The following is an 11,181-nucleotide window of genomic DNA, read 5'->3' as shown; positions in this document are numbered from 1 at the left end:
GGAAACAGCCTAATACCAGTAACAGTGATTAACTTTTTGTATACACTAAAAGCAATTTGTTCTAACTGTAACATATAATTTTATTAACAAACTCTATTCTATACATTCCTATATCAACACTTCAAAGGCAACAGCAGTTGGTATACAAGCTGCTGTATAAATTACACTAGATAATTTGTGGAATCAGTCTGTTCAGCTCTTGCTCTGAAAAACATAAGGATCTTTACTTTTATTTTTACCAGGGTTTTATTTCTGGTTGCCACATCTCTCCTACCCTCATTACTTTCCTTATGTAATTCCACTTTGTCTAAGTGCTATTAACATTAATTTTTTGGCAATTTATTGAAACTCTTTGCAATCTTTAGTAAGGCCTTTGACTGTGTCTCTGTTTAACATCCCCATAGACAAGCTGACAATGTATGGCTTAGATCAGTGGACAGTGAGGTGTATTTAATGCAAGAGTGGCCAGGCCAAGAAGGTTGTGAACAGTGGTACACAGTCTAGCTGAAGGCAGGTCACTCACTGGTGGTGTATTCCAGGGGTCAATACTGGGGCCAGTGCTGTCTAAAACTCTCATTAATGACTTGTATGAAGGGAAAGAGTGTACCCTCAGCAAGTTCACAGGAAGTACAAAACAGGCATACTGCTTTCCACTGCTTTCCAGAAGGACTTCAACAGGAAGAAGAAACAGGCAGATTAAAGCCTCATAAGGTTCAGAAAAAGAAAATGTGAAGTCCTGCATCTGGGCATGAAAGATCCCAGGCTCCAGTACAGGCTGGGAGCTGAGCAGCTGGAAAACAGCTCTGCAGAGAAGACCCTCAGTCTTTCCATCCCACATATTAACCATGAGCCAGCAACATGCCCTTGGGGCAAGGAAGGCCAAGAGGCTCTGGACTGCATTAGGAACAGCACTGCCAACAGGTCAAAGCAGGTGATCCTTCCCTTCTATTAAGCACTGATGGTACACAGCTGGAGTGCTGGGCTCATTGCCAGGCTCCTGTCCTGGTTTAACCCCAGCCAGCAACTAAGCACCATGCAGGTGCTCGCTCCCTCCACGATGGAACGGGGAAGAGAATCAGAAGGGTAGAAGTGCAAAAACTCATGGGTTGAGATAAAGGTAGTTTAATATGAATAGCCACGTGTGCAAGCAAAGCAAACCAAGAAATTACTTCACCAGTTCCCCTCAGCAGGCACGTGTTCAGCCATTTCAAGAAAAGCCAGGCTCCATCACACATAACAGTTACTTAGGAAGATAAATGCCATCACCCCTAACATCCCCCCTTCCTTCTCCTCCCACCAGCTTTATACGCTGAGCATGAAGCAATATGGTCTGGAATATCCCTTTGGTCAGCTGGGGTCAGCTGTCCCAGCTGTGCCCCTCTCAACTGCTTGTGCACCCTCAACCTACTCACTGGTGGGCTGGGGTGAGAAGCAGAAAAAGCCTTCAATCTGCGTAAGCACTGCTCAGCAGTGGCTAAAAAACATCTCTATATTACCAACACTGTTTTCGGCACAAATCCGAAACAGAGCCCTATACTAGATACTGGAAGAAAATTAACTCTACCCCAGCCAAATCCAGCACATCCCCCAGTGCAAGATGGAGACTTACTGGAGTGCACTCAGCAAAAGGCAACTTAGATGATTAAAGAGCTGAAGCATCTGACATAAGAAGCCGAAGGAGCTGCAAGTGGTCAGCTTGGAGAAGAAAAGGCTCGGGGGATCCTACACATGTGAATAAATATCAGATAGGAGGGAACAAAGAACAGGAAAACAGACTCTTCTCAGTACTGACAGGATAAGATGCAATGGGCAAAAATTAAAACACATGAAATTCCATCTGAACCAAAATCATTTTTCTACTCAGTGAAGGTAATTAAACCACAGATAAGGTTGCCAAGAGAGGTTGTAGAGTCTCCATCCTGGGACATATTCAAAACACAGCTGCTCACAGCCCTAACCAACCTGTTCTGGTTGACCTTGCTTGAGAAGGGGTTGGACTAGACAATCCCCAGATGTTCCTTCCAACCTCAGCCATCCTGTGAATTCTGAAACAGAGATACTACTAACATTTTCATTGCCTTTTCTTTTTGTAAAGCCTACATGTTAACAGGATGGAAAAGAATCACCTCAATCTCCAGGCTGTCATCTTCACAATGTTAAAGTGTTGCTTTCTTAAACTCACTGGTCCTAATTGAAGCTAGAGTTCTCATTCTCACATCTCCTACTTGAGGGTTAGGTGGTTTTAAAAACTTTATTTTAGTCTAGTTCACATCCAGAGGTTCTTATCCCCACATTGTTCAGCATAACTGTATTTTCCCCTCCCATATATTTATAGTTGCATGGGCTTATTTAGTACATGAAAACAAAGCTTTTATGGGCTCTTATAATATACTGACCATTCCTGTGATCACCCTCATAGCCTTCCCCTGCACCTGTTCCAGTTTAATCCATCCTTCATGAACACAGAAAAGCAGAATAGTACACAGTATTCCTCAAAAAAAGAATTACATGAATGCCTTCCTCTCTGCTCTGTCCATTGTAAACATTTTCCTCACTCTTTGTAGGTAACATTTGATTACCCCTAACAGACTAAATGTGAGAAATAAATACAACAGAAGATTCAGTTACTTACCTGCACTGTGCTTACAGTCCATAATACTGTGGGTAACAGATGCGGATGTAGGAAGGTGCCTCACATCACAGTCATAGGGCTATGTCATGCTGGCTGCAGAGATTTCATTAAGATCTTGCTTCCAGGCAAAAACCAATTCGGGTCGTTTTCTTACAGTTGTATTTCCATCCATGTGCATTCTTTGATGCTGCAGACTAATTTTCTCAGGAAAACTTCAGCAGCCTCTGTAAGATGTCCTGAAAATAGAAAGACTTTAGCCAAGAGAGCATCTGATTTAAGTTAATTCAGCACATACCAAACTACTCAGCAGGAAATAGGTGAGTCTGACTTGCTTTAAACAAACAGTACACTTGCATTTTAAATCATGCCTATAAGAAAAAAATTCATACTTGTTTTTTGCTTGTACCTAGCTTTCTGTAAACACACACACAAAAAAACCACCTGGGTTAAAATTTTCAAAAGTAGCAGAAGTAACTGAGGCTCATCAGTTACTTATGAAAATGGGACTCTGGGGCTTTGAAATTTCCATTCTAAGAAAGTTTCTAAATTAGAGGAGACACTGAAACAGAGCTTCAGCAGAAGAGCAGGCCATTTGATAAGCCAAAAATAGCCATTAGCAAAGGAAATATAACTCTAAAGAGATGTAATCTGTTCAGAAGAACTTCGGAAGGTAAAAGGTGATGGAAGGAGGGGAAAAGCTAATACAGAGATCACTTATAACTTATGATGCAAATGAAATATGATCCCATGGCATCTTGAAGTTTCAGATGTATTTGCGCATGAGATAAAAGCTCATCATCTTCTATATAGAGTTAGGACAGCCTTGTAATATTACATTTTTCTGCACACTCTCCCTAAAATTTCGAAGGTGAGGCAAGAGAGTTATAAATCAAAGTGGGAGAAATTGCCCTCTATACTAAGCAATCCACCAGCAGCTTTGGGCTCTTTACTCCTATTTGCAGTTATACTGTTTTCAATAAAACTTTGTTTTTGTCTTGATATTTATAGTGCCATTAATATGTGAAAACCTATTTTCAAACCCCTATCACTATCATTCCATATCACATATGCTATATCACATAGCTTCCATTCATTAGAGAGAATATATAATGTGAGGAGTGGTGGGAGGTGTATTTTTTTGTTTGAAAGTAATTCTACAGAACTTAGGTAAGCTGAAAAAAAATTCTCATCTTCTGATTTTATCTTTTGCAACCACAATTCCATCCTCAAATATTTTACTACTTGGAATAATTATGTATGTTCATTCATTAGCAAATCTCCTAAGTATCTTGAGATATATATGTATACACACACTGCTACACATTCTCCTAGCAAGATGGATTTGCCTTCTTTCTCGTGTATGATTTTTCATTGCTACTCCATACAAATCCAGTCACTCCAAAGAAAGGGATGTTTATCCTTAGCTTGAGATTATATTTTTAGAGTGTCGGTTATAAAGATATACTAAAGCAGTAGCTCCCTTTTACTGGATAGTAAACATAGCCCAACAGCTGAAAAGATATATTTACAATCTTTCAACAGAATCCTCCCAACCCCTTACTGCTAAGAAAAAAAAGTGGGCCACTGCAGTGTGTCCCAGAACTATTTTGGTATTGTGGGAAGTGCAAGTTCCAAAGCAGTGTGGAAAAATGTCCTGCCAGCTGCTCCCCTCTCATACAAATGTAGGCTTAAGTGTCTTCCCTGATCAAATAGTAGATGAAAGAACTTTCAGATAAGTTGCCTCTACATCATTAGTGTCACATCCACAGAGATTTTAAGGTGTCCGAAGGTTCAAAGGTTCAGATGAACTGCTGGAAGCTAATCAAGTATCACATCTCAGCTGACCTACGGTAATTGGCTTTGCAAGTCAACAAAAAAGTGCGGTGTAACTCACAGCAGCTCAGCTCCCTTCACTATGGAGTACACTCACTCAAATTACTTGTGCCTGCCACATATTAAGAGCACAGAGCATACAGACCTACTGAGGCACAGCAACTTGTTACCTCACACCAACTGGCTCTGCCTCTGAGTAACATTTGTATTTATAAATATAAATCTGCTTTCAAAGCTTTGGCACCAGACAAGTCATTGGTGCTATAACTCACCAATGAAGTTAGCTGAGGATCAGACATTCTACTACTCTTGTGTGCCAAGACCTTGGTTTAGCTGAGCATGTCATGGACCCATCTCATGCCTACCAATCACAAGCTGTCAGGCCTGTGCTTTGTCTGCTAATCAACCCAACAGACAGGCTTGTAGTGTAAGTGCCACACCAAAATCAGATTAAAACACTGGATATAAAACTTAGAAGCACTACCAAATCAGAAGGTGGCATCCCCCACCTTTTATGTGGCTATCTAGGGACTGGCATACCCAGGGAAGAAGTAAGAGACTACTCAGCTGAAGGGTTTCAAACCCAGATTCTTACATTATTCTTGGAAGCATGAAGACATTGGCCATTTTAAAAGGGATTCATAATGGAGTTCATGCTTCTAATTAAAAGTTTAAAAACCTTGGGAAGCAAGCAGAAGTCAGGTGCACATGGATTTTTTCTAAATCTCATGAGCTCCTGGAACTTGATGCATATATGTGTCATTAATGACAAGTGTAATAACAACACTAATAATAGCTGACACAATGCATGATGAAAACAGTTTAGTCTGAAGATGAGGAAGACAAAGAAAAGAGTTGGATTGTCTATATGAACTGCATATAAACACAGCTCCTTGGTCAAGCTGAGACCTAAAGCTAGACACACATGGTCTGGCTGCTGGTGCTGCCATGTTACTGCTTCCCTGTCAAGAAAACAGTCATAAGATTGAGCAAGTAGTCATAAGATGCAATATGACCTCTTTCATCTTGACTGGTTTGTTCCTTCAAATTAATCCATTTCATTACTGTATCTCCTTTTCCTTCAGAATGAGGTTCAGGCTACTTGCAAGTTTCAAACGAAAGTAGGACTGAAGCTGACTTAGGCCAAAACGAATTAGTTAGAAGCAAGGTAGCACTGCAGAGGCTTCAGTTACCACGTAGTACCAGGATACTACCCAGATTTGTACAACTGAAGTCAAATTCAATGTTCTTGTAGCATCAATGCTGTCACTAGGCTAGCTAGATCAACATTTGCAAAGCAGTGTCTATACATGTTGCTGTTACACCTTTAACTATAATGTAGATACATTCATAGTCACTTGTCATTAGTGCTCTGAATTCACACAGACACCAAAATTAGCATTTTGCCTTCTTAGCTATTTGAGATATTAAACTTTAGCAAGTAGGCTAGGTTTTATTAATTATAAATTATTAGATCACAGTTCAAAGGACACTGCAAAGGAGTAAATTCCATGAAAAGCAGAGAGATTATCACTGTAAACTGTGCCAAACTTCTAAGACACAGTGAAGATTGCTATTTCAAGATGCTATACCACATTTTGATTGCCTAACCTAGCGATCCTCTGACTCAAATTATACTGAAATATGAGGACAAGCAGTTAAACCATGAGAAAGTTCTATTAGTCTGCCAAGATAAATTTTCCCTTTTAACCTTTTTCCGAAAGCAATATCTTATATCACAGCAATATGTTAGTTAACTTTGCAGTGCAAGTATACATTTAAGGCAAACTATAACACATATACACAATTTCCCCACCAAGAAATTGTTCTCAAAAAAATACTTCAGTGATTCAAGCATTCAGGAAAGAACCAAAGCTAATAAAAGGCTAAAACTGTCTTAAAATTTCTGGGATTTTCATCCTCTATTCAGTTTCATCTCTGATGCTTTTATACACAATAATCAAAAGGCTATGCCTCCAATCAAGAGGCAGATGGGGAGGGAAGAAGCTACAAAAGAGCACAGCTACCTTCCTATGACCCAGTCCTGAGCACACATTCCATACAGAATGGCACTTTTGGAAGAGTTACTGCCTCTGTAACACCTTTCATACATCCACATCCATTATAATACAAATTTTCTCAATGGTTTGGGGTTTGTATCTGCCAACAAGTAAATTCTATCTTCAGTTTTCACTTCAGGATCAAAGGCAAAGGCTGGGAGCTTTTGCTACAAATTCCATCTGCTGAGCCTCTTGTGTGGGCAGCACCACAAGAAACTCTTCAAAGCAGACTGCAGCTCAAAAGACATTGATGGGTATGTTTGCACAATGCAGTGACAGAAGATATAAACACTGAGCATGTTTTACATTTAATTTCAGAGCATATAAACTGTCCCAGCAAGAAGATGGGACACAAGTATCAGAGTGGAAGTCACAAACTCTATGCCCATTACCTCACCTTTGTAATAACTGTAGCTACAAAATATGCTGCCACACAGATTCAGGATTAAGTATCTTTTCTTCTATTTTTTTAATAAGGTAGGTGGGAAGACATTTAGATTTAGTTACACACAAACATAAAACAAGCAAAGAAACCCAAGAAACAAGCAGCTTTCCAAAGTATGGAACCTTCCCCTTTCTTAAATACAAATGTAAAATGCATGCTACTGATAGGAGAAAAACTATTTTTCTAAGTTAAAAAGTGAGAAACAACATACATTATGCGCTGAGACATCTGTGGCTGATGCAGGAATCAAAATAAAGAAAGACAACACACAAAAACTGTGTTGTCTTCTCTTATTTAAGGAGTCTCTGCTGTGGGCTACTGTCCGTGGAAAGCTCAACTTGACTGTCACAAAGAACAAGCTGTCAGCAAACTCATCGCTGATGGTGGTCCACAGGCTGACTAGCATTGTTCAAACAATGGGTAGGACCAATATAAGAATGGAAGTGGAACCCAAAACATTCTGGTTGTTGGTCCCATCCCATCCATAGTTCCTCCCAGTGATATTGTTACGCAGACTGGCCAGAAGTCAGACCCACTTTTGTAAGTGCCCTTAAGCACCAAACTGCTATTGATTTCAATTGGAATCAGGCTCCTAAATGCTTGAGTCTCGGCTTTACTGCCGTTGCCCTCCTAAAACAATGACAAGCTTTTGTATTACACTGTTTCTGCCTCAATACCTTTTCAGGAGAAAGGGGGGAAAAGACATGCATGTCTTAGGCATGATTCATATTCTTTTTCCAAGGAGATAGCCAGCACAAAATGATATAGCAAGATATAGCATATCATTATGTATGGCTTTTAATAGTGACAGCACTGGCTAGTTACCACTATATTATCATAACTCCTCCATAAACTCTGACAGCATAATCCAGTATTAAGGAAATCACTGTTCTCCTTCTCTTTCTTTCAGGCACCTTTGAAAATGACCTTTAAGGCTCTGCATCTCTGTTATGTTTAACAGCTATTTTATACACAAAATGTATTTGGGTATAGTTACCCTACCTATCAGGCAGTTTGATTGCATCAGTTTATAACACAATGGAATGCATATAAGGTAACTCTCTTTACAGTTCTGTTCTGCTAATGTTCAACCCCCTTGTGAAAGGAAATGAGTGAAGAAAAAACAAAAAAAAAGCATATGGCAGTTATTACCAAAATAAACATATACCACATCTTGTTCCAAAACCCTGCATGTTGCTCAAGTTACTTTAAGAGTAAAAAGAGTTAAAAAAGAATCAATTCCATTTATTGCCTGCTGGTTGTTGGGTTGTTGTTTTTTTTTGTGCCTGCAATGGGACACCCTTTCTGGCATTACAAAAATCTGATATTCATTAAAAAAATAAAAAGACAAGAAAAAAAGCAGCTGTGCTGGAAATCATGAATGTCAAAGAAAACTGAGAATGTTAGTACATGCTGAGTCTTGTTCTCTAGCATATTAGCAGAAGTACATTCCAAAAATGGGTTTTATCTTAAGAAACCCTAATTCAGAATAGAAATTCTTCTTGTCATGGAAGCAAGAGAAACATGAAAATTAATAACCAGTACTTATATTATTTTTAATGCTCAAAGTCTTATAGGGTTTATGGACATACCACTATAGACACCACTTACATTTGCATGTCAGTGTCATCACAGATCTTCAGCAGTAACAGCTGACTAACATTTTGTTTCCTTTTGTATAAATGAGACATAGCTACTGGTCAGACTACCCTGCTCCCAAGAACAATTAGGGGGAAAAAAACCCTTTCTTCCTAGGACAAGGACTTGAAAAAGTAGGACTTAAAATGTCATCTGGTCCTTTACTCCAAAGCAGGACTGCTAGGATTTAAACCATATTTTGGCATTTCTTAGTCCATATCCATAGAAAAGCCTGTATCTTATGGCTAAAAGGTACAAGTGAAACCAAACCTCCCCATCCCAGAAGAGGTTTCCACTCTGCAAATTAATTATGGAAAAGAATATGAAGAGTATTACTCTAGAAGCTGTATTTGAATTACAGGTGGGAAGTTATTACAAGCTCATTGTCATGCCTTGAAAGTGATGCATTTAGTATGAAAATTCCTGAACAGAGGAATGCTTTACCCCTGGCTTACAATAACTCAGCATACTGTAAGCACATCAGAACACTTAACAACAATCTGATAAAACAATGCAGGAAAAATACCTGCTTTATTTCCTGCACCTATGAGAAACACTGTACCAAAATTACAGATATCATTAGACACATAAACTGACATGTAAGTAAATACTCCCTTCTCACCAATGAATAATGAGAACTAATGTTGTTTAAACTATCAGATGACAGAAATGTCATCTAAGTAACTGGGTGTTTTGTGTTCTGAAGACAATGTGATTTTGAACCATATGTACAATGTGTGGAAAGAACTTGCTTCCCTTCTGAACAGATTTATATTTTCTTAACGCAACTCTACAGATTGCTTCTATACAACAAAAAACTCAGATTGTTAAAAACAAAAAGTTAAGCACATTTTCAGGAGCATTCTTCTGTTTAGTCACCAACAGGAACTAAATGTTGGCTCTTTGTTAAGGAAGAAATATTACAAATACCATATGCAAGGAGGTTCCCAAAATAGTATCTGGCAGCAGCAGAAAACATGCTTTGACTGATGCAAAGACCAAAATTTTAATTCAGATGGGGAAATCAAATATCATTTTTACTAGCTGCAGCTGGTATGCACCATAAAAGCATCTTTGTTCTTTGCGGGATTTTTTTGCCCATCATGTCTGCCTTTCCCTTTCTGTTCCATTCTTTTTCTCAATCCTTACTCTTGTTACTTAAGTTTTCAGAAAGTCTATAGTTCCACTTCAACTTACTTTCAGATCAGCCTAAATCTCTCTGCCTACAGGTTCTCAAGTGACAACCATTTTGTTCTAGAAGACAGTTGAGGAGCAACAGCTTAAGAAATGCCACAAAAACAAAAAGAACAATGAAAACCTAACTTGCAACTATTTCAGTCTTCTGCAGGCAATTTGAGATGTTTCCACTGCTAGAAGAGTAGGGGCAGAGGTGTACTTTTTAAAGGAGAGTCTAACATATTTGTATACTGGTTCAAAACAAAATTAAGATTGATAGTTTTAATTTCACACTGCAAAATAATTGTTAAGGATCTACACAGGCCAGTCCTAGTTCATGTAGAGAGAACTTACAGGTACGGGGGGGTTAGAATGCACTACAAACTTGGTTTGCAGCACACTAGCTGTACAGTACAGGAAGACTGCTGACCATGATGCAAATTTTGTTCCCAAATTAGTGAGTTGCCTTGGTGTACATCAGAATCTTACTTCTATTATCAGTTTATGTTGAACTTCAGCTGTTGAGTCATATCTTTCTATTCAATTTTCTTCTAAACATTACTTTCATAAAGTATACTCAAAAAGAAAATACCTGAAAGGACAGTTTCTTTATATTATCTTACATCTGAAATTGCCTTTAGTATTTTAAGACTAATCACTCAGAAATACAATGAGGCAATGTACTATACATGAAGTTAAAGCTGATAAGGTGGCAAATCCTCAGTAGCATAGACTTGATAGATGTCTTAAATTATCTGCCAAGAGAGCATTATGATTGTATCTGTAGAACTATACAAACCCTAGCATAAGCACAAATATCACAGTACCTTTAGAAATGAGCCCACTGAAGCAATTTCTCTGTTAAAATAATTAATCCTACCTTAAAATAAACCAACATCTCTGTATAATGCATGTACATTACACTTACAAAATGTTTAGGATGGCTGGTGTCAGTAAGAATTTTAAATTTGTATAGTAAAGCACTTGTACTATATGCTCATTCTTTGCATTTAGACTTTATTATATGAGCTCTGTACGTTGAGTTCAACTGAGGACAAATCAAATGGCAGACATTACTTCACAGTTAAACGGGACTGCTCCACTGTTGTTGAATCAGGAAAGCGCACAACCGGAGTCTACATAATACAATTAGTATGCAATTTAGCAGGGTTACAGGATGAAAGGGCTTTATGGTCTCTAACACCAAAGCAATGCTTACACATCAAACTTACAGCACTCTTAGCAAGCATAATCCCAACTCTACAATTGGATCTATTCAGGTCAGTTTCACACAGATGAAGTTCCAAAAGACTTTATCAGACTTTTGTGAATGTCCATCTGGCAGCAGCCTAGATATGAGTATGACACAAAACTGATGCAAAGGAGAGGACCCTACC

Source organism: Melopsittacus undulatus, chromosome 5 (genome assembly GCF_012275295.1).
Source record: "Melopsittacus undulatus isolate bMelUnd1 chromosome 5, bMelUnd1.mat.Z, whole genome shotgun sequence".
Lineage (NCBI taxonomy): Eukaryota > Metazoa > Chordata > Aves > Psittaciformes > Psittaculidae > Melopsittacus > Melopsittacus undulatus.
This window is presented reverse-complemented; position numbering follows the sequence as displayed.